This window comes from Pongo abelii, chromosome 3 (assembly GCF_028885655.2).
Source record: "Pongo abelii isolate AG06213 chromosome 3, NHGRI_mPonAbe1-v2.0_pri, whole genome shotgun sequence".
NCBI classification, from domain to species: Eukaryota; Metazoa; Chordata; class Mammalia; order Primates; family Hominidae; genus Pongo; species Pongo abelii.
This window is the reverse complement of record NC_071988.2, coordinates 30,722,164-30,748,145: the sequence shown is the minus strand read 5'-3', so window position 1 is coordinate 30,748,145 and position 25,982 is coordinate 30,722,164. Positions and strand designations below refer to the sequence as shown.

Below are 25,982 nucleotides of genomic sequence, written 5' to 3'. Positions count from 1 at the left end.
CCATCTACTAGATTGCAAGCCCAAACTACAACACCAAAAATACCTTGCTAATTTACTCCTAAGTGAAAACAAGGGCAAGAATTCAGCTACAAATAAAGTATCTGCACAAAGTCTCAGCCCTCTGAAAACATCCAGAAATGAAGCAAACTGAGTATACCCAAATTACACCACACTTAAAGGAACATCAGCCCACACAGATGAGAAAGAACCAGTGCAAGAACCCTAACAACCCTAAAAGCCAGAGTGTCCTCTTAACTCCAAATGACTGCACTGGCTACCCAGAAGTGGTTCTTAACCAGAGTGAAATGGCTGAAATAAGAGACATAGAATTCAGATTCTAGATGTCAATACACATTACCAAGATTCAATAAAAAGGTGAATCCCAGTACAACGAATTTAAGGGATACAGTAAAGTGATTTCATTTTACTAATTCATTATCAGCAAAATAAAATATCCATTTTAAGAAAGAGATAAATTGATCTTATAGAAGTAAAAAATTCACTACAAGATTTCATAACACAATCAGAAATATTAATAGAAGTATAGACCAAGCTGAGGAAAGAAGCTCACAGTTGAAAGATTAGTTGTTCAAATTAACTCAGTCAGAAAAAAGTAAAAACAAATTTTAAAAATGAATAAAACCTCTGAGAAATGTGAGATTACTTAGAGACCAAACCTATGACTTATTAGTGTCCCTGAAAGAGAGGGAGAAAGCGCTAGAAACATACAAAACATATTTGAGTATATTATCCATGAAAATTTTCCCAACCTTGCTAGAGAGGTCAACATTCAAATCCCAGGAAATTCAGAAAACCCCTGTGAGGTACTATACAAGACAACCACCTCCAAGACATATATTCATTAAATTGACTAAAGTCAATATGAAAGAAGAAATATTAAAGGCAGCTAGAGAGAAGTGGCAGGTCACTGACAAAGGAAACTCCATCAGGCTAATATCAGACCTTTCAGCAGAAATTCCGTAAGCCAGTTAAGATTGGAGCCTATATTCAGCAATTCGTAAAGTGAAGAAATTCTACATAAGAATTTCATATCCAGCCGTACCAAGCTTCATAAGTGAAGGCTAAATAAAAGCAGTTTCAGGTAAGAAAATGCTAAGGAAATTTTCACTACCAGACTTGTCTTATAAAAGGTCTTTGAGGTGGTGTAAACATGGAAATAAGACTTTTACTGGCCACCACATAAACACACTTAAGTATGTGGACAATTAACATAAAGCAACTCTACAATGTCATCTGCATAATAGCCACCTAAAAACATGATGACAGGATCAAATCTGCACATATTAATATTAACCTTGAATGTAAATGGGGTAAATGCCCCAATTAAAAAGCACAGAGTAGCAAGGTGGATTAAGAAGTAAAACCCAACTGTATGGTGTCTTCGGGAGACCCATCAAAATGCAATGACAGCCATAGGCTCAAAGTAAAGGGATAAAGAAAGATCTACCAAGAAAATGGAAAACAAAAAAGAACAGGGGTGCTATTCTTACTTTAGACAAAGCAAACTTTAAACCAATAATGATCAAAAAAGAAAAAGAAGAGCATTACATAATGATAAAGTGTTCAGTTTAACAAGATGACTTAACTATCCTAAATATGTATGCGCCCAACACTGGAGAACCCAGATTTATCAAATAAATTCTTAGAGACCTATGAAGAGACTTAGATAAACACACAAAGTAGCAGAAGTATTCAACACCTCACTAACAATATTGGACAGATTATTCAGGCAGAAAACTAATAAAAATATTCAGGACCTAAACTTAATACTTGACCAAAGGGACCTAACAGACATCTACACAACTGTTCACCCAACCACAGTGGAATATACACTCTTCTTAATTGCACATGGCATATGCTCTAAAATCAATCACAAACTGGGCCATAAAATAATTCTCAAGAAATTAAAAAAAAACAAAATCATACCAACCACATTTTTGGACCATACTGTCAATAAAAATACAAACAAGAAGATATCTCAAAATTACATAATTATATGGAAATTTAACAATCTGCTCCTGAATGACTTTTGGGTAAACAATGAAATTAAGGCAGAAATCAAGAAATTCTTTGAAATAAATGAAAACAGAGATACACATACCAGAATCTCTAGGATACAGCTAAAGCAGTGTTACAAGGAATGTTTACAGCATTAAACACACACACCAAAAAGTTATATCTCAAATTAACAACCTAAAATCACAGCTAGGGGAATTAGAAAAACAAAAGCAAATAAATACCAAAGCTACCAAAAGAAATGAAATAACCAAAACCACAGTTGAACTGAACAAAATGGAGATGAGAAAAAAAATCATGCAAAAATCAAATAAACCAGAAGTTGGTTCTCTGAGAGAACATGTAAGATTGATACACCACTAGCTAGAATAATAAAGGGAAAAAAGAGAGAAGATCCAAATATACGCAATGCTAATGAGGACATTACCACCAACTCCACAGAAATACAAAAAAAAAAAATCCTCAAAGACTATTATAACAACCTATTTGCACACAAAACATAAAACCTAGAAGAAACTGATACATTCCTGGAAACATACATCCTCCTAAGACTGAATCAAGAAACTGAAATGCTGAACAGGCTAATAATGTCTTCCAAAAAAGAATAGGTAATTTTTAAAAACCTATTAAGAAGAAAAAGACATGGACCAGATGGATTCAGAGATAAATTTCAATAGACATATAAAGAAGAGCTGGTACGAGTCCTACTGTAACTATTCAAAAAATCAAGGAGGAACTCCTCTCTAACTCATTCTATAAGGCCAGCATCATTGGGATACATAAAACCTGGCAAAGACACAATAAAAAATAATAGAACTTCAGGCCAATATCCCTGATGAACATAGATGAAAAAAATTATTAGCAAAATAATAGCCAAGAGAATCCAACAGCACATCAAATAACTAATCCACCATGATCACATAGGCCTTATTCCTGGGATACAAGGCTGGTTCAACATACCCGAATCAATAAGTGTGAATCATCACGTAAACAGAACTAAAAACAAAACCACATGATCTTCTCAATAAACACAGAAAAGGCTTTCAGTAAAATTCAACATTACTTCATGTTAAAAACCCTTGACAAACTAGGCATCGAAGAAACATCTCAAAATAATAAGAGCTATCTACGACATACTCACAGCCAACCCCATACTGAACATGAAAATGCTGGAAGCATTCTCCTTGAGAACCATAACAAGACAAGGATGTCCTTTCTGATCACTCCTATTCAACATACTACTGGATGTTCTACCCAGAGCAATCAGGCAAGAGAAAGAAATAAAAGGTATCCAAATAGGAAGAGAGGTAGTCAAACTATTTCTTTTCACAGATGATATGATTCATACCTAGAAAAGCCAATAGTCTCTGCCCAAAAACTCCTAGCTCTGATAAACAACTTCAGCAAAGTTTCATGATACAAAATCAATGTATTATACAAAAATCAGTAACATTTCTATACATTAATAATGTCAAAGCTGGAAGCCAAATCAAGAATGTAATCCTGTCCACAATATTCACAAAAGGAATAAAATACCTAGGAATACAGCTAACCAGGGAGGTGAAAGATCTAGACAATTAGAATTACAAAGAACTGCTGAAATAAATCAGAGCTGTTGCAAACAAATTTTTAAAAAGACATTTTTTATGAAATTGGAAAAAAAATCTAAAATTTATATGGAACCTAAACAGAGCCCAAATAGACAAAGCAATCCCAAACAAAAAGAACAAAACTGTAGGCATCACACTACTTAAATTCGAACTATACTTACAAGCTTACAGTAATCAAATAGCATGGTACTGGTATAGAAACAGATATATATACCAACGAGACAGATTAGAGAATCCAAAAATAAAACCACACACCCACCACCATATTATTTCAACAGAGCTGACAATAACAAGCAACAAAGAAAGGATTCCCTAATCGGTAAATAATGCTGGGATAACTGGCTATGCAGAAGATTGAAACTGGACTCTTTCCTTTCACCATACACAATAATCAACTCAAGACGGATTAAAGACTTAAATATAAAACCTATAACTATAAAATCCCTGGAAGATAACCTAGCAAGTACCATTCTGGATTTTGGCTCTGTTAAAGATTTCATGAGAAAGTCTTCAAAAGAAATTGCAACAAAAAAAAATTGATAAGTGGTACCTAATTAAACTAAGCAGCCTCTGCACCACAAAAGAAACTATCAACAGTAAACAGACAACATAAAGGATAAGAGAAAATATTTGCCAAACATACATCCAGCAAAGGTCTAATATCCAGCATCTATAAGGAACTTAAACAAATCAGCAAGCAAAAAACAAGTATCACCATTTAAACGTAGGTGAAGGACATGAGCAGACACTCCTCAAAAGAAGGCATACAAGTAGCCAAGAAACATGAAAAAATGGTCAATATCAATAATCATTAGATAAATGCAAATCAAAACCACAGTGAGATACCATCTCACAGCAGTCAGAATGTTTATTATTAAAAAATCAAAATATCAGATGTTGGCAAGGTTGCAAAGAAAAGGGAACACATACAGTGCCTGTGGGAATGTAAATTATTTCAGCTACTGTGGAAAACAGTTTAAAGATTTTTTCAAGGAACTTTAAACAGCACTACCATTTGACTCAGTAGTCTCATTACTAGGTATGTACTCAACGGAATATAAATGGTTCCACTATAAAGACACATGCACATGCATTTTCATTACAGGACTATTCACAGTAGCAAAGACATAGACTCAACCTAGATGCCCATCAGTGATGAACTAGATAAAGAAAACATGGTACATACACGTTATGGAATACAAAGCAGCCATTAAAAAGAATGAAATCATATCCTTTGCTGCAACATGAATGAAGTTACAGGTCATTTTCCTAAGCAAATTAATGCAGGAACAAAAAACCAAAAACTGCATGTTCTCACAAGTGGGAGCTAAACACTGCATACAAATAGAAACAAAGAGGGAAACAGCAGGCATCAGTGCCAAATTAAGGGTGGAGTGCGGGAGAAGGGCGAGTATCAAAAAACTACCTGTTGTGTACTATATTATTACCTCAGTGACAAAATAATTTGTACAACAAACCCCCTCAAAACACAATTTACCAACGTAACAAACCTGCATATGTACCACCAACTGAACTGAAAATAAAAGTTGAAAGGAATAAAATTGAAAATAATGTCCATATTATGTTAAACAATCTACATATTCAATGCAATTTTCATCCAAATATCAATATCATTCTTCATAGAAAGAAAAACTATCCCTAAAATTCATATGGAACCACAAGAGATTCTGAATAGCCAAAGCTACCTTGAGAAAAAAGGAACAAAGCTGGAGGCATCACACTATCAGACTTCAAAATATACCACAAAGCTATAGTAAACAAAACAACATGGTACCGGCATAAAAACAGACACGTAGACCAATGAAACAGAACAGGAAACCCGGAAGGATGTCAAGGCATTTAATTCAACTCATCTTTTACAAAGGTGCCAAGAAGATACACTGGGGAAAGAATAGTTTTTTCAATAGATAGTACTAGGAAAAGTGGATGTTGTTGCGCAGAATTAAACTAGACCCATATCTCACCATATACAAAAAATCAAATCAAAGTAGATTAAAGGTGTAAATGATATGCATGAAACTATTAAACTTCTAGAAGAAAACATTGTTAAATCACTTCAGGACACTGGTCTAGGCAAAGCGTTTTTAGGTAAAATCTCAAAAGCAGAGGCGACAAAATCAAATACAGACTAATGGGATAACATCAAGCTAAATAGCTTCTTCACAGTGAAGGAAACAATCAGCCTAGTGAAAGGCACCTACAGAATGGGAAAAAGTATATGCAAACTATCAATTTGATGAGGGAATAATAACCATCATATGTAAGCAACTTTCAAACAACTCAACAGCAAAAAAACAAATAATTGAATTTTTTAAATGGGCCAATGATCTGAATAGACATTTCACAAAAAAAGATATACAAATGGCCAACAGATATATGAAAAAAATGCCCAACATCACTAATTATTAGGGAAATGCAAATCAAAACCTCAATGAGATATCATTTCACTCCAGTTAACATGACTATTATCAAAAAGCCCAAAAATTATCAAATGCTGGCAATAATGTGGAGAAACGATAACACTAGTAGATTGTTGGTAGGAAGCTAAATTTGTACAACCACTATAAAAAACAGTGTGAAGTTTCCTCAGAAAAATAGAAATAGATCTGCCATATGAGCCACCAATCCTGTTGCTGGGTATATATCCAAATGAAATGAAATCAGTATATTGAAGAGATACCTGCACTCCTATGTTTATTGAAGCACTCATCATAGTAACCAACTATGGAGGCCACATAAATGGCCATAAATAGATGAATGGATAAAGAAATATGGCATATGTACACAGTGGAATATTATTCAGCCATGGAAATGAATAAAATTCTGTCATTTGCGGCAACATGGATGAAACTGCAGGACATTATGGTAAGTGAAATGCCAGGCATAGAAAGACAAATATTGGAGGCTCTCACTCATATATGGGAAGTAAAAAATTTATCTCAATGACAGGGAGTAGAAGGATTATTACAAGAGCCTAAGAGAGGTAGTTCAGAGAGGGATGATAAAGAGAGTTTAGCTAATGGGTACAAAAATAGATAGAATAAACAAATTCTAGTGTTCAGTAGCAAAATAGAGTGACAAAAGCTAAAAAAATTTACTGGGTATTACAAAAGAGTTGGAAGAGAAGATGTGGAATGTTTCCAACACAAAGAAATGATAAATGCTTGAGGTGATGGATATTCCAATGATCCTGATTGGTCATTACTCACTGTATGCATATATCAAAATATCATATGTACTCCATAAATACGTACAATTATTATGTATCAATACAAATATGAATGAATAAAAATAGACAAATCTCTTGTACAACATTTGAAGTAATTTATGCAGATATTTCTCCCTTGAGAAGTCCAGGGGTAATTCCCACACTTTAAGTGTGGGTGGTGAACAGTGATATCCTTCCAAAATTTATATGATGGGCAGGGCAGGAGGAAAGTAACTTTAGAGTGAAGAAAACTGAAAAACACTATCTCCAGTCAGCTGCTCAAGGCCATAATCAATAGTGATAAGACATGTTGATAATATGTACTCTTTGTATGATGTGATGAAAATGGTACTTAACCTCTGTGGTTTTTCTCTTAAAACCCATAATCCGGCCAGGCGCGGTGGCTCACTCTAGTAATCCCAGCACTTTGGGGGGCCGAGGCTGGCGGATCACGAGGTCAGGAGATTGAGAACATCCTGGCTAATACGGTGAAACCCCGTCTCTACTAAAAATAAAAAAATAAAAAAATTAGCCGGGCGTGGTGGCCGGCGCCTGTAGTCCCAGCTACTCGGGAGGCTGAGGCAGAAGAATGGCGTGAACGCGGGAGGCAGAGCTGGCAGTGAGCCAAGATTGCACCACTGCACTCCAGCCTGGGGCGACAGAGCGAGACTCCGTCTCAAAAAAAAAAAAAAAAAAAAAAAAAACCCCAATCCAACCCTAATCATGAGAAAAACATCAGACAAATCCTAACTGAGGAACATACTATAAATTACCTGACTCATACTCTTTAAAACTGTACAAGTCATCAAAAACAAGAAAAATCTGAAACACTCTCATGGCCAAGAGGGGCCTAAGGAAACATTAAAGCTAAATGTAATGAGGTATCACAGATGGGAATTTGGAACACACAGACATTAGGTAAATACTAAGAAAATCTGAAAAATATATCAACTTTGCTTAATAATAATATATCAGTATTGGTTTATAAGTTGTAATAAATATGCTATACATTTGTAGGATATTAATAATAGGGGAAGCTGGGTGTGGTATGTATAACAACTCTGTACTATCTTCAAATTTTCTGTAATCTTTAACTGTTCTAAAATAAAACTTACTAAATTTTAAAAAGTTATTCTAGTAATAATGCACTAAGTTGGTAATGATAATAACAAGCAAAAGGACTAATCATGTGCCCAGCACATGTAAGTAATATCATAGTATGTATAATTACCACAACTAACTCATAAAGGAGATCTTAATAATTCCATTTTATGGATAAGAAAACTGGGGCTCAGATAAGTTAAATACCTTGACCAAGTTTACAGCAATTAAATTGCAAAGCCAAAACTCAAGTACAGTTGGTCTGTCTCTAGGAGCTAGGCTCTTAATTACCTTACTGTTCTATCTCTTGAGCATATTAATTTTATATTTCAATGTTTGGTTGAGTTTGAAAATATTGATGTGAAATGTATTAGGAAACCCAAGAAACTGGGTCCTCTGAGAGACATCAGATAGAACAATCAGTGCCATTCCAGCAAATCTGGGTTTTATCCTGTTTTTAAAAAAATGTGCTATACTCCTTTCTTCCAACTCTGCTTACTTTTTTTAACCACATTCCTCAATTCCTGATCCTTTCCTCCCCTTTCATTTCTCCGCTTCACTATTGTATGCTTAACTATGCTCTGCTTCACTATTGTATTTCTTACTTTTTAAATAAATACTTTTTAAATAAATACAATTAAATAAATATAGTTGATATATCTCAGTGGCATATTGTTAATCTCTTTGGTGCCTTCCAAAGAGTCATCATAGAATTAGGCAAAATAACTGTTGAATTTCTGCTTGATGAATTACACAATTCTGCATTCCCAAATTCCTTTTTGCTCATAGTTTCCATATCTTCTGCATATCTACATTGCCAGCATTTTTTATTTTTAATTGATACATAATGTTTGTACATATTTATAGGGTACATGTAATATTTTGTTACATGCATAGAATGTCTAATGATCAAGTCGGGATAGTTAGGATATACATCACTGTGAGCATTTATCATTTCTATGTGTTGAGAGCATTTCAAGTCCTCACTTCTAGCTGTTTTGAAATGTATAGTACATTGTTAACAATAGTTGCTCTACTCTTGAACAAGCATACAGTTAGAGAGAAGAAATAAGTTATAATATCTTATGGCAGTCTTTATTGATTAAACCATTTAGGCATTTTATCCTATCAAAAATTAAAATAATCTCTTTCTATGCAAATTAGAATGTGGAGCGTGAAAAAATTCTAACTTATCCTAAGGCCACAAAAAGTGATGACAGAATATTCATTCAAATGATTTGGCCTATATTTTTAATGCTTTCATATTTATACAATTTAAGAAATAGACTTAGTTTCAAATAAAGTTAGTAAGACAGACTACTAGAATTTATGGTCATATTTGCAAAGTAACCCCATAAAGATCTTTAGGTCAATTTTAGTAGAAAAAAAAATTCTTCTACCTATTATATTACTAAATTGTCTCAGCACCATCCTGAGACAAATACATAACAATATATAATATATAATCCATTTATATTTCCAATGCATGTATATTTCCAATATAACCTCCATGTCAACTTATCATTGTTATATATTTCCTTTATAGGTTATATAATATAACCTTTGTGCTGCTTCACAATAATTTTCCAGAGTTATACGGCCACTAGATTGGCCTTGGGATAGTCATCTTAGTATTTTAAACTCTATGTTTAGCCAATTTTTGTACAATAGTTTGGACGGGCTGTTGTCAAGGTCATGTAGCTCTTAAGGTAATCAAATAAGCTCTAACTTTAAATTTTTTTCACATTAAAATATTATTATTTGTTATTATTTTTTTGAGATGGAGTCTCACTCTGTTGCTCAGGCTGGAGTGCAAGGACACCATCTCGGCTCACTGCAACCTCCACCTCCCAGATTCAAACAGTTCTCCTGCCTCAGCCTCCCGAGTAGCTGGGATTACAGGTGCCCACCACCATGCCTGGCTAATTTTTTTTTGTATTTTTTAGTAGAGACGGGGTTTCACCATGTTGGCGAGGCTGGTCTCAAACTCCTGACCTCAGGTGATCTGCCCCACCTTGGCCTCCCAAAGGCTGGGATTACAGGCTATAATATTATTTTAAAAAGTAAATAATTACATGATATTTGAAATATATATTATATATTATATATACTCAACTTTGAAAAAGGCTACAGATCATCAATGAACTAAGCTGAAAGGAACTATCATCAGCCCTTTTCCTCTCTCTCTCTTTCTCTTTTCCTTTTCCTCCCTCTCTAACCTAGATTTGCAAATGCCAGCAAATAGGACAGAGCTTGTTATGAAGGCCATGCTGCCTATGTAATCAGTCCAATTAGATCTTTCCCACCAACAAATTCCTTCAAATAACAACATCCTGTATAAAAATCAATGCAAGAATCAACAAATAATCATTGAATACCTAGTAGAAATGGCTATAAATACATGAGGTTATTTTCCTTCTGATGATCTGAAAGGAAAGAATAATTACTGAGAACTCAGGCCTACATTTATGGGCTGTAACTTCAGCAGAAACGCAAACCGATAGCTTCTCAGCAGGGAATTTCATGAGCTGTGCTCATGTTTCAGAGATTAGTGTATATCTTTGTCACTGTATAATAGAGTTTAATAGTGTTTAAACCTGTTATGGCATGTAGTCTGGTGAAATGAAGCAGTTAAAAGTATATTAAATAGAAAAATAGTTTCCTCGGATATGTCTGTCCCAGATATATTGTCTATGGAATTCATCTTGTCATACCTTTAGTTAGAATTGTACGTATCAAAATGGGCAATCCAAAGAAGGCCTGTGCAATTCTCCAAGTGGACTGCTTTCCATAAAGATTTTCAGGGCTCATCTACTATATGACTCACACTACTTTACTCTAGTAATCATTGCAAACATTTTCTTTTTCTTTCATCTTTCAGGTTGCTGCACACTTGCACATATATTCTTTTTCTCAGTCATTTTCTCCTATCTTTTAATTTGGAAAAAAAATCATTCTTTTATTTCTCCTTTTGTGTGCATTGTATTCTGTTGGAACCTAAACCATAACACCTTTAATTGTTCATCTACAGAAGCAGACATTTCTGTTGCCATCCCCAGCATTCTTACTTCTTTCTTGAGCATTAGCCAAATTTTCATTTGGTTATTCATTTCTATAGAACTCTGTTCAGGTGGGCCAAAAGAAAAGGTTTCACCTCCCACTATACAGTTCTATGCATTGAGCATTATTTGACTGATAGCAAATCACAGTCTTTTACACCCAACTGGTGGTGGGCATATCATGCAAGCCTATCAAATTGGAATTACTCTCAGAAATTTTACAGAAATTATTAAAAGACTGAACCCATCTTTGCAATATTTTGTTTGTTTTGTTTGTTTGTTTGTTTGTTTGTTTTGGGGATGGCATCTTGCTCTGTCTCCTAGGCTGGATTGCAGTGGCACGATCTCGGCTTGTTGCAACCTCCGCCTCCCGGGTTCAAGTAATTCTCTGCCTCAGCATCCCGAGTAATAATATTTCAGAGAAATGAAATAAGAATATTTTCTAATTAGCCCCCAATTCAGTCACGCCTATACTGCCCTTAATCTCTGACTCTGTTATTATTTAAGACAGCAAAATCACTTTTAACTTTAAGCCATTTTAGGATGTGACTTGTTTCTCTTAATAATTAAAGATAGCTGATCATTTAAATTTTTAGATTTTTAACATCTTTAACTTTAAACAAAATAATAAGCCCTGTCCTATTTACTGTGTAAAGATGTGAGATAATGTTTGTACATTTGTTTTGTAGACAATGAAATACTATAGAAAAGTAAGCAGTATTATTACACTGTGAAATAAATATATTTACTGTTAGCATTATTTGTTTGCCCTCAACACTAGATTTTTAGATACTAAGAATAACTTCCTCTGTATTCCAACATTTATAAATGCCTCAGCATTAACAATGCTTGTAAATTGTACTAGCATTTTATTCTCTTCATTGCAAATGTATGAAAACCTAAGACCCAGAAAGACTATATTGCTTTCCCAAACTCACACTATTATGAGGTAGAATTTTGTATAAAATACCAGTCTTCCATACTTTGAAATTAATGATCTTAACTGGGCTGACTCCTCTTGGGATATTTTTTCACCTTATCGTGACAACTGTTGGTGACTAGCTACCTAATGTAGAAACTATCATAGTATACAACATATACACTAGCCTCAGTTATCAACTTGGACTTTCCACCAGAAGCCAAAATTGGCAATACACTCTGCCTTTTCGATCCATACTACAGTCTGAGCTTATTGATCTATGGTCTGGGCTTTTGAGAATTGCTCCAACTGATATCAGAAACCCTAACCAGCAAGCCTTGCTCATATTCCTAGAAATATTTCAAAGAATGCTCTTCCACATGTAGGTTATTTCAAATACATTACTGGATATCTTGTGAAACTAATCCATTTTTACTGACATGATTGGGAAGTTCAACCATAAAAAGCCTACGCAAAAGATCATATAGATATAGTTTTAAAAAGAGAAGGATAAGAAAAATAGCAGCAAGAGGTTCCTAAAACTTTTTATCTTTATAAATTTAAAATATTGGTCTAAAATCAAAATCTATAATTTAATCATTCTAAACAGAAATAAAGTCTTAGTAAATTAAAGATACATATTGACACAATCCTCACACCCAGTGGAGTACCAGCAGTTAGCAACAAGCATGGTAGTTAGGGGTGAGTATCAGCCAGGCATACTCAATGACAGCATTCTCAGAACTCACAAGACCAAGCATGTAAAGACATTGTTGACTACAACAGTCTTTAGGTCAGAGAACCTGTTCATCTTATGCCATAAGGAAAGTATTATTTTTCCACCTCGGACAAATTTCAGTGATAAGGTTTGCAAAGGCAAGCTGTGTACTAGAGAATGAAATGGAAGAAATTGAGCACATCTTTGTAAGCCAATTCCTTAGACAAAATGAAGACTCTTATAAAAATGGAAGGAAGATCCCAGAGAGAAAGAGAGAAGATGAAACAAAACAAAACAAAATAGGCAGAAAAAGAAATAGAAACCACTGTTGAATTGTTAATGAGTGGAAGAAATTAATACAAGAAAAACTAAACAATAGTTACAGAACCTCTTTACAAAGCCCATTCAGGAACCTATCTTATTTTTCTTATCCTTCTGCCATTTTTCTTATCCTACTCCTTTTAAAACTGTATCTACATGATCTTTGCATAGACTTTTTATGACTGAATTTCCCAGTCATGTCAGTGAAAATGGATTAGTTTTACAAGCTATCCAATAATGTATTGGAAATAATCTAGGTGTGGAAGAACAATCTTTGGAACATTTCTAGGCATATGACCAAGCCTTACTGGTTAGGGTTTCTGACATCAGTTGGGGCAACTCTGAAAAGCCCAGACCATAGATTAATAAGCTCAGACCCTAGGATAGGGTTTCTTCTCATTGGTAGTTAATCTGGCCATTCTTGGTCATAGAGCTGACAGTTAGCCTGTTTAATGATAAATCATAGGGTTTCTATCCTTCAGGAATTCACAGACAGGTGGAAACAAATCTAAACACGGAAGTTATACTAAAATGAGATTAAAGTATGCATTGTATTCACAGGGACCACTTGAAAAAATCTTCAAGGACGTATTTCGCCAAATGGCCTGTGTAGCACATTTTCTTATGTCTTTATACATTTCCACGTGCCTGAACCATGCTACCAATGCTTGCTGAATACAAATTTATGACCACAGTTTTCTACATTTTAATGCATAGCCAAGCCAATTAGAAATCCAAAGGAAGCTTGAAATGGGAACAATCTGCATCTTGCAGCTATCAAAGAGAATTAATGTGATATGATTTCCTAGAACTTAACAACGGGCATGTACACTTTTTCAAAGATAAAACATAAAATATAGTAAGAGGTCAAGTTCTCTCATGGTATTATGTCCATGTAGAATTCTAAAATGTTACATATTATTAATAGCCTTTTAACATAAAATTTTTTATGATATTATGATTATTGGTTTTATGATATTATTTTTTTCTTCTCTGATAGAGTGCAAGAAGGAAGCCATCTTTTCCTGTGTTGGTTGCTTATGTCTGTCAAATACCAGAACAACACCTGGAACATGGCAGGCACTCAATAAATATTTATTGTTAAATAAAATAATACCTTAATTTGAGGGTAGAATCATGAAACTAAAGAAGGGGAAAACAAGGTGTGTTGATATACATACACACGCACACTCCTCGTTAAGGGGAAGATATGGTCAAATTTCATTTTTTCAAATGTAAATTATAAAAGTAAAATTTGGTTGATGGTGTTTGGAGGCTAGAAAGAACAGTTTAGCCTTTTTCTTATTTTATATTTCTTGAACACAAATGTAAAAATCATTTACATTATTTGGAATTCGTATTTAATTTTACTATGATTACTTTTCCTAGTTCTACTTTTGCCTACTGCAACTCCCAACTCCTTGTCATTTTTATCATTATGTACATTAGATTCATACCGCTACAAATTAGCAACCAAGAGAGCACATTCCATTTTATTCAGCTGCTGATGGATTACATATCATTCTACATCATAAATGTATCTCGCACATGGTAGTCTCTGTCTCTTTATCTCACACCATACCCCTTTGCAGATATATTTTTTTCCATTACAGTTGACTAAGGAATTGTTCTAATTACCTATTTTTACTGACGCTCATTTAACATTGAATGTTGTGCAATACAAACTCCCTGCTCTTAGTGACTTTTTTTCGTCTTTTTTTTTGGCTTAGTATAGAAAACAAATAATATCTTCTCCTTATGCTATCAGCCTTTAAGTGAGCCCTAATGGGATGCTAGGCAATTCATCAGAGTCATTGAGCTTTTCTTGGTGCAGTTTAAGAGGTGACAAAGGTAACAAATATCTGCAACCAACAGAATTTGAAGCAAATATATTGCAATTCAGAGTAGATGCTCACCAGAATGAGACTGGACATGATGATGATGATGATAATGACAATAATTATTATTTACTGAGCACTTACATGCCCAGTACCATTTTTTAAATAATAGTCTCATATAATACTTACACTATCATTCTGAGGGAGGTGTTATTTTATTTTCATCTCCATTTTTGAATGAGGGACCTAAATTTAAGAAGATTAAATAATAAAGGCAAACATTTGCTGTGTATGTATTGTGTGACAGATACTATGCTAAGTACTTTACATGTATACATATCTCATCTAAACCTAATAACAGCTCCATAAAGTAAGTTCCACTTTAATCCCCATTTATCAATGAAGAAATATACACATGCAAAGGGAACTTGCCCAAGATCACACACCTAGTATTAGAGTAAGACTCAAATCCATTTGTGTCTTACTGTTGAAACTTAGCTATTAATGACTTCATAATGCCTTTCTTTGATTTGTTTTTTATATGCCAAATTGACTTTGATGTCAAATAGAACTGGCTTTGAATCTTGGTTCTTAAATCAAGCAGCTGTCATTTTAATGTCCCCGAGACCCATTTTCTTCTATAAAATTAAATAGCAATAATAGCTACCTTACAGCATTGTTTAAGGGTTAAATGTAACACTGATATGCATAACATTTAGCTCAGGGCTTGGTACATACTAAATACTCCATAAAGAATAGTTACTATTATTATTTTTAAGATTTAGAACAAAAATAATTATTTACCTTAATAAATTACTTAAGGTAAACATTAAAGCACGCTCAACACTAGTGCAGAAAATGACAATAATCATATCATAAAAGGAAATACAATTTTAGAAAGATAGTAAATTGTCTTACATCTATATAGTGCTATGGAGTATGTATGTACGTTGGTGTTGTATAACTTTTTTCCACTTAATCCTAATTATTTTCCTTGGACTAAGTAAGGCAGTCTGCTCTTCCTCTACCACATGGGTAAAACAGAGGTTCTGAGTGATTATCCAAAGCGAAAAAATGACTAGCGGTTGAGCTGGGACTCTTCCAATCAACTCTCTCAATAAAAATCCACAATTATCTCTATATTATGTAGAGTGTACAAGAATACACACCACCCTACTAGTTTTATGTATAGTTGAATTTCTAAGTACAAAATCATTTTACATACTTATGTATTAGTTTCACAATATAAAAACTTAATGTGTATACAAATACCAGTTCCCATCAAGAAACAGACTGTTTAACACTAATACAATTTTACAAACACTCATTCTAAAAGTCATACTCACTGCTACTTAAGAGAATAAATCTGACACTATCATACAGGAAGGAGAAAAAATATACATATTTAAAATAGGAGAGGTCTTTGAAAAGTACTATGGTTAGAGGAAGTTGATTTTCTTCCATTCATCTAAGTCAAAGCAATTGAAAATAACTCGCATCTAAAGAGAAAAAATGATGCATATTAAAAAGCATAAGTGTATTCACTTTTAGGAAATAAGAGCTATCTTCCTTGAACAGATATCTTTATGTGGAATAATAAATCAAAATCAATTAGGTAGATATTTATATTTTAAAATATGATGCTTAGTTTTAGTTTCTGTATGTGAAAATGTTAAGTATTATTCCAGAACACTATTTTAAAAGTTTCAGATTTTTTAAAAATCAAAAATTAAAAAAAGACATACTGAACTGTGTAAGTTAGTTGTTGATTCTAGATATCAGATCTTTGTTTGACGCACAGTTTGTGAGGTTGTCACAAACCTGTAAGTTGTCAGTTTACTCCATTGATAGTTTCTTTTGCTGTGCAAAATCTCTTCAGTTTAATTAGGTCGCACTTGTCAATTTTTGTTTTTGTTGCAATTGCTGCTGAGGATTTGGTCATAAATCCTTTAGCAAGGCCAATGTCCAGAATGGTATTTTCTAGGTTTTCTTCTAGAACTTTTATGGTTTGAGATCTTACATGTAAATATTTAATCCACCTTGAGTTAATTTTTGTATATAGTGAAAGGTAAAAATCCAATTTCATTCTTCTGTGTATGGCTAGCCAGTAATCCCAGTACCATTTATTGAATAGGGAGTCCTTCCCCATTGGTTTTTACAATTCAAGAAACTAAAAACAAATGACCACCTTAAAAAGTGAGCCAAAGACAAGCAGACATGTCTCAAAAGAAGATACATAAGCAGCCAACAAACAGGAAAAAATTCTCAACATCACTAATCAACAGAGAAGTGCAAATCGAAACCACAATTAGACACCATCTCAAGACAGTCAGAATAGCTATTATTAAAAAGTCAAAAAATAACAGATGCTGGAGAGGTTGCATAGAAAAGGGAATGCTTATACATTGTTGGTGGGAATCTAAATTAGTTCGACCATGGTGAAAAGAAGTTTGGAGATTTCTCAAGGGTCTTAGAACTACCATGTGACACAGGAATCCCATTACTGGGTATATACCTAAAGGAAAATTAACAGTTCTACCAAAAAGATACATGAACTTGCATATTCATTGCAGCACTATCCACAATAGCAAAGACATGTAATCAACATACATGAATTGGATAAAGAAAATGTAGTACATATACACTGTAGAATACTGTACAGCTATCAAAAAGAATAAAATCGTGTCCTTTGCAACTACAAGGATGCAGATGGAGGGCATTATTCTAAGAAAATTAACTCAGGAGCAAGAACAAATTACCACATGTTCTCACTTATAAGTGGGAGTCAAACAACTGGGTACACGTGGACATAAAGAAAGGAGTATACACTGGGGACTACTAAAGGGGGTACCAAAAAAGTGAGGGAAGGACTGAAAAACTGCCTCTTGGATACTATGCTCACTACCCAGGTAATGAGATCATTTGTACCCTGAACATCGGCATCACGCAGTATTACCCATGTAACGAACCTGCACATGTATTTCCTGAATCTAAAATAAAAGTTGACCTTATATTTAAAAAAAGATATGCTGTTTATCAAACAAAAACAAATGAACAAATATCCTCTCCCACCAGGCTCTGTTAACTAGGAAATATTAACACTTAGCAACTTCTGAATCCTAACACTAAGGAAAGGTAGAAAATGGCCATAACACACAAAAACGTAAGTACATTGGTAGTAACTAAAAAGATAAAAAAGAAGTAACGCAAAAATACCTACTAAGTGTGTCATATTCTGCTTTTACTTTTTATTAAACCAGGCTCATAGAACATATTGAAAAATCCCACATGACATTTTCTTTTCATTGCCACCTAATCTTTTCCAAACATACATGCTTTTCTGGTACTCACTCTGAGATTAATCAGCCTCTCACTCAGTACCAGAAATGGAGGTCTTTAATAAGAAATTCTTCTACTCTCTTTACTATGTTTCTCTCTTCACTCAAACCTCTTTCCTTCCTTTTTTTTTTCAGAATAATTTTATTGATCCCATTCACTCAAACCTCCTCTGGGCTTTTAAAAAACTTTTCTTAGTGTTTTTACATATAATTTTTTTTTTTTCTTGAGTTTTGTGCATCCTAATGTTATGCTCAAATTTCCTTCATGAAAGAAACATGTTTTTACTCCTTCTTAATGCCTTTTCAAGGAACCCTGTGAGCTTGGACACTGTAGCATGATGAAATGATCAAAAGATAATTCTCCAGACATTCTGGACTATGTAATAGTTACTGGTCATTTGATATGTGTTGGACATAGGGCTACATACTTTCAAGTACTTATTAAATTATCAGAAAACATTATGCATTTCTAATGTTTAAGTCTTAGATTGGATTTCTAAATTGAATACATTTTTAATTTGCATTTCTTACAAATGTATACTTGGAAACATTATACATGCTAGTCTAAATACAAGGCTAAATAGGATTAGTATGTCAAAATTTTATTCCATATCATTTTGATTTTTTCTACCTTAATTGGGCTGAGATAAAAAGTTTGAAATGTCCTTGTAGAAAAACGTATAAAATAACAATAAAAACAATGATTAACAATAACAATAATAGGTATCCCTGGAGTCCTGAATAAGAAAGAAAGGAAATCTCGAATATACCTAATGGATTAATAGGAGACAGATTGATCCAGAAACAAAAAGCCTCCATGAGGTTTAAAATGTATCTGTATTTAAAGAGAAAAACTGAGAGCTGGAAAAGTGTCTGATCAGGTAATAGAATGTTGTAGTATAAGACTTTATTCATTGTTCATTTTTGGATTATGACAAAGTTCTAGGTGTGGCCTTGAAGTATATGAAGGCATATGTGGCATGAAACTAAAGCCGTTGGAGTTGAAGAGGAGAAACAATTATAAAACATGGGGATTCAGGCTGGGCACAGTGGCTCTCACCTGTAATCCCAGCACTTTGGGAGGCAGAGGCAGGCGGATCACCTGAGGTCAGGAGTTGGAGACCAGCCTGGCTAATATGGTGAAACCCCATTTCTACTAAAAATTCAAAAAATTATCTGGGCATGGTAGCATGTGCCTGTATTCCCAGCTACTCGGGAGGCTGAAGCAGAATTGCTTGAACCCAGGAGGCTGAGGTTGCAGTGAGCTGAGATCATGCTGTTGCACTCCAGCCTGAGCGACAAGAGCAATACTCCATCTCAAAACAAAACAAAAAAACAAAGCATGTGGATTCAATTATTATGAATTCCCAAAGACACTATTATAGCCTAGGATAATGATGGCTCCAAGGACAGCCATGAAGTCAGTGACAAAATCTTTTGGTGAATAACTGAGAGTGATTATAACAATTCAGATTATCTGAATTCAACAGTGTTTTTATCTAAGAATAAAGGATTAATAATTTGGAATGGTAATTATAACAAGGAAAAATATCCTTATTCCTGTTCTTGAAGGTTTCATTCTTACCATCAATGTGTGGTGGCTATAAGATCAACATAATTTTTCAGGGACCACAGGGGAGTCCATGTATTCTGTGGAGACCAGGATTTCTTTAAGAAAAGAAAATAATGGGCAGAAAGAGTATTCATTGTAGTTAATTGCAGTGGAGCTAATTAATAAATCAAAGAGTCCAGATTTGGCAGAGAGGGCAGAAATAGGAGTGTGAGTTAAAGGAACATTGGATACCATTTCAAAGAGAACATATTATTAAACTAGCTTAGGATCTCAAGGTAGAGAGTTGACAGAAACAAGAGGTGTGTTGGAATTATCTGCTATCAAGATACTTACAGGGACTTTCAGCAAAGGTCCATTCAAACTGGTAATAACACAGCCAGAAGTTTTGGTGCTGTTTGATGGTAAACAATGTTTTTTGCTTTGTCATTTTGCTTGTATTTGCACATACAAGTTTTGCTGGAAAAATTGTGAATTTCCTATTTACTTGTCTTCCAAGGAGAAAGACATTTATTCCAAAAAGGAAAAGGGAGCAGAGAACAATGATTAAGTCTCTTAAATAATTTTTTTACCTATAAGATATTCTTTATAAAGCAACTCTAAATTATTTTTCAAGTGGAAGTGTATTTTCTTTATTATTTTGATACTTCCATATCTATTTTCCCATATTATTTTCTACTATTTCTGTAAACCATCTGGAAGCAGCTTATATTTGTTACTCTAAGCTACATATGTCTCTTATTATTGAATATTATCCTTGATCTTTTTCTGATAAAGCTAAATTGAACTGATATGACAAAAAAAAAACACCTCTTACTGGAAATATTAATTATTCACAGACAGCATTCCAGTATCATGCACCAAATAAATAAAGAAAAAATATCCCTAATTCTGCACAAGGCAATTTTGGGGAAAACAACATTCACAGTTATTAGTCATGTTCATAGTCAGAACTATGAGCAGTCTTAAAGGACAGATGTTATTCTTCTTTCTCCAGTGCTGTTTAATGATTTCTCATACACATCCTCATAAGGCCATAGAGGTAAGAGTGGGGCAGACATGGGCTCTTCAGTCAAGCAGTCTTGAGTCAGCTTAACTCATTGATTGGCATTTATTGGTGGTATTGGACTGTTTAATTTCAGAGCCTCCACTGTTAATACTACACTATATTGCCTCTCATAGGATCAACTCACTTGGCGGTGATGAGAAATAAATGAAATATTTATCTTTTCTATGCTTTTCATTTACTTTATAGTATAGGACGATGAAGCAATTTTTTCAGGGTCCTGAAGCTATCAGGTGGTAGAACTGAGATTAAAAACAAATAAGCAAAAACAAAAACAAAGAAAAAACACTGTCTTAACTTCATATCCAGTGCAATGTCTAATATAACATTTTTTCTCCTCCTTGAGAACATGTTTTAAAGTATAATTGCTTTACTTAAGAAAAAAAATCAATGAGGTCTATAATCATTCTGTTTTGAGTCCTGGAATTTTTTTTTCATAGTAGAAGAAACTAGTGATCTTGAGAATGGTATTGTGCTTATACTGCAATCTGATAGTAATTATACGTATATTGCAAATTCATATAATTTTTCTCTATTTTTTATTTCACATAGTTTTAAATAATATACAGAAATTACAGAGGTACATTATTGCTAAGATATAAAGATCATCTGTTGAAATGATTAATTATTAATGTATTCACATGCTAGCTGATTAAAAATATTTAGTGTGAGTGTATGTATTAGTCAGGGTTCTCTAGAGGGACAGAACTAATGGAATATATATATATGAATTTGTTAAGTATTAACTCACATAATCACAAGGTCCCACAATAGCCCGTCTGCAGGCCGAGGAGAAAGGAGAGACAATCCGAGTTGCCAAACTAAAGAATCTGGAGTCCAATGTTTGAGGGCGAGAAGCATCCTGCACAGGAGAAAGATGTAGGCTGGGAGGCTGGGACAGTCTCTCTTTTCACATTTTTCTGCCAGCTTATATTCTAGCTATGTTGGCAGCTGATTAGACTGTGCCCACCCAGATTAAGGGTGGGTCTGCCTTTCCCAGCCCACTGACTCAAATGTTAATCTCCTTTGGCAACACCCTCACAGACTCACCAAAGATTCAGTGCTTTGTATCCTTCAATCCAATCAAGTGGACAGTCAGTATTAACCATCACAAGTCCACCCCTTGTCAACTTGAACCCACACACATCTCCTGATATCAGACATAATCTTCAAATAAAGACAATTAATAAAGTTGTAATTATGCCTAACATAATATAACTATCCTTCATACAACCAGAAACGCACCAATCCCCAACCCAAATACTGTTACATAAAGTTAACAGTACATAAATGCTAATATGAAGTCAATAAATCTTATGTCGCATGATAAAGGAGAAAGAAAATAAAATCAAGATTTTTTTAGTAAAAGTGTATACATGCACAGACATGTTTTTAACAAAATAAGGAGGAAATACTCATGACAATTACAGTCCTCATTGCTGCAGTTGGTCATGTGGTCATAGCTGGTATTGATGACTACCTTCTTCTACTACCCATTCTGTATTCCCTTTGCCTTCAACAAGCACCTCAGCATCATGTTTTTTTTTCCTGGTGGAGTGACCCAAACCTTCATTCCTGAAAGGTCTGGGTCATTTGTGGTCCTGCCTGGATTGGACTATTGTAGTTTCCAATTGACCTTAATCACAGGCCATCATAATACTAACAGATGCCCTAATGGATCTCCTATATTCCATGCATACTCTTCCTTACCTCTGTTGTGGAGTAGTAGACTGATTTCATCTTGATAATCTGGGTCAATCACCTCAGCCAAGTAACTCTCTTCTTAACCTGCTGACTTAAAGGTAGGAGAAGCCCAAAGTGTCCAGGGGGCAATCTTAACTTCTAGTTGAATGGAATCGTTGTTGTGTCTCCTGGCGGCAGTGTTTCTCCCTCTGGAACTAAGACCTCTAGACCAGCAGAATATAATGTCATGGGAACAGGAAGCAAAAATTTTGCCAGTGGATCTCTAAAGGTGTTGGTGAGTGGTGCCACTTCCACTTCCACCCCTTGATTCCCGGACCTGTGAATCTTGGCTGTGGGAGAAACAGTACCATATATTGGCCACTGATTCAGAACATACACAGCCTTCTGGAGCACTTTGCCCCAGCCCTGCAAAGTATTGTCACCTAGTTACCATTGTAATTGGGACTTAAAAAGGGCATTCCAGTGTTCTGTCAATCCAGCTGCTCTAGGGTGATGGGAAACATGATAAGACCAGTAAATTCCATGAGCATGAGCCCACTGCCACACTTCTTTACCCATAAGTGAGTGCCTTGGTCAAAGGCCATGCTATGTGAAATACTATGACAGTGGATAAAGCATTCTGTGAGTCCACGGATGGTAGTCTTGGTAGAAGAATTGCGTGCAGGATAGGCAAACCCATATCCAGAGTAAGTGTCTATTCCAGTGAGGACAAACCTCTGCCCTTTCCATGACGGAAAATGTCCAATATAATTAACCTGCCACTAAGTAGCTGGCTGATCACCTAAAGGAATAGTGCCATATCGAGGGCTCAGTGTTGGTCTCTACTGCTGGGAAATTGGGCAATCAGCAGTGGTCACAGCCAGGTCAGCCTTGGTGAGTGGAAGTCTATGTTGGGGAGCCCATGCATAACCCCCATCCCTGCCACCATGGCCACTTTGTTTATAAGCCCATTGGGCTGTGACAGGGTGGCTGGAGAAAGAGGCTGAGTGGTGTCCACAAAACTGATCATCCTTTCCACTTGATTATTAAAATCCTCCTCTGCTGAGGTGACCCCTTGGTGACCACTCACATGGGATACAAATAACTTCACAATTGTTGACCACTCAGAGAGGTTCATTCACATACCTGTTCCCCAAATTTCTTTATCACCAATTTTCCAATCATGCTTCCTCCAAGTTCCTGACCATCCAGCCAAACCATTGGCTGAAGCCCATGAGTCAGTACATAATCACATATCTGGCCATTTCTTCTTCCTTGCACAGTGCACAACCAGGCACACTGCTCGAACTTCTGCCCACTGGGAAGATTTCCCTTCATAGCTGTCCTTCAGGGATGTCCTAGAAAAAGACTGTAGTGCTGCAGCTCTCCACTTTTGGGTGATGCCTGAATATTGTGAAGAACCTGTGAACCAGGCCCTAGTTTTCTCTTCCTCTGTCAACTGATCACAGGGAACACCCCATGTAGCCATCGGTGCAGGCTGGGGAAGAAAAGGCAGAGTGGCAGGAGGGGAGACCATGGGCATTTGAGCCACTTCCTCTTGTAACTTACTTGTGCCTTCAGGACCTGCTCGAGCCTGATCACGCATATACCACTCTCATTTGATGATGGAATGCTGCTGTGCACAACCTACTTTATGGCTAGATGGGCCAGAAAGCACCCAGTTCATGATAGGCAGTTCAGGTTTCATGGTGACTTGATGACCCATGGTCAAATGTTCAGTTTCCACCAAAGCCCAGTAATGGGCTAAGAGTTGTCTCTCAAAAGGAGAGTAGTTATCTGCAGAAGATGGCAGGGCCTTGCTCCAAAATCCTACAGGCCTCTGCTGTGATTCACCTATGAGGGCCTGTCAAAGGCTCAAAACAACATCCTTACCGGCAACTGACACCTCAAACACCATTGGATCTTCTGGGTCATAGGGCCCAAGTGGCAGAGCAGCTTGCACAGCAGCCTGGACCTTCTGCAGAGCCTTCTCCTGTTCTGGACCCCACTCAAAACTGGCCACATTTTGGGTCACTTGATAAATGAGCCAGAGTAACACACCCAAATGAGCAATGTGTTGCCTCCAAAATCCAAATGGACCCACTAGGCATTGTGCCTCTTTCTTGATTGTAGGAGGGGCCAAATGCAGCAACTTATCCTTTACCTTAGAAGGAATATCTTGACAGGCTCCACACCACTGGACCCCTAGAAATTTCCCTGAGGTAGAAGGTCTCTGAATTTATTTGGATTTATTTCCCATCCTCTGGCATGCAAATATCTCACCAATAAGTTTAGCATGTTTGCTACTGCTTGCTCACTTTACCCAATTAACATAATGCCATTAATATAATGGACCAGTGTGATATCTTGCGAAAGTGAAAAACTATCAAAGTCTCTCCAAATAAGAGTATGACACAAAGCCGGAGAGTTGATATACCCCTGAGGTAGGACAGTAAAGGTATATTGCTGGCCTTGCCAGCTGAAGGCAAATTGCTTCTGGTGGGCCTTATGGACAGGAATGGAGAAAAAGCATTTGTCCAGTCAATGGCTGCATACCAGGTACCAGGTGTTAATTAGCTCAAGCAATGAAACCACATCTGGTACAGCAGCTGCAATTGGAGTCACCACTTGGTTAAGCTTACAGTAATCCACGGTCATTCTCCGAGATCCATCTGTCTTCTGCACAGGCCAAATGGGAGAGTTGAACAGGGATGTGGTGGGAATCACCACCCCTGCGTCTTTCAAATCCTTGATGGTGACAGTAATCTCTGCAGTCCCTCCAGGGATGCGCTATTGTTTTGAATTTACTATTTTTCTAGGAAGAGGCAGCTCAAATGGCTTCCACTTGGCTTTTCCCACCATAATAGCTCTCACCTACCAGTCAGGGAGCCAATGTGGGGGTTCTGCCAGCTGTTAAGTATGTCTATGTCAATTGTGCATTCTGGCACTGGGGAAATGACAACAGGATGAGTCCGGGGACTGAGCAGACCCACTGTAAGTCGAACCTGAACTACAACTTAATTACTTATCTGACCTCCAAAAGCCCCTACTTTAACTAGAGGACTACAATGACATTTTGGGTCCCCTGGAGTCAACGTCAGCTCAGAGCTAGTGTCCAGTAGTCCCCAAAATGTCTGACCATTTCCCTTTTCCCAATGCACAGTTACCCAGGTTGAAGACCAGAGGTCTCTTTGGTGAAGGATGGGAGAAAGATTCATTGCATAAATTGTTGGTAATGTAGTGAGGTCCTTCCTCAAGGGGACCCAGCCTCCTCTTCATTCAAGGCATTCTTGGTCTGTAAACTACCTTAAGTCTGGAAATTGATTGAGGGGCCATGATTCTCTATTTTTATAATTCAAATTAGTCTTTTGTCTATTTGACCTAGAAGTTTACTGCTTGTATAAATTAAGTAGAAATGCAGTAGGCTTCCTATCAATTTCACTTCTAGGAACACCATTATTAATTAGCCAATGCCAGAGCTCTACAGGAGTCA

General features: G+C 35.7%; 1 long non-coding RNA gene across 1 annotated transcript in view; it reads right to left on the bottom strand.

Moving 5' to 3' along the window:
• Positions 1-22,875, bottom strand: part of LOC129058840 (uncharacterized) — a 51,082-nt gene extending 28,207 nt beyond the window's left edge. The window contains exons 1-2 of the long non-coding RNA XR_008524254.2: positions 22,517-22,875; positions 20,077-20,231 (exon numbers count right to left, since the gene is read on the bottom strand). This is a non-coding gene — a long non-coding RNA (uncharacterized LOC129058840). The remainder of the gene's footprint in view (positions 1-20,076; positions 20,232-22,516) is intronic.
• Positions 22,876-25,982: the final 3,107 nt, after the last annotated feature.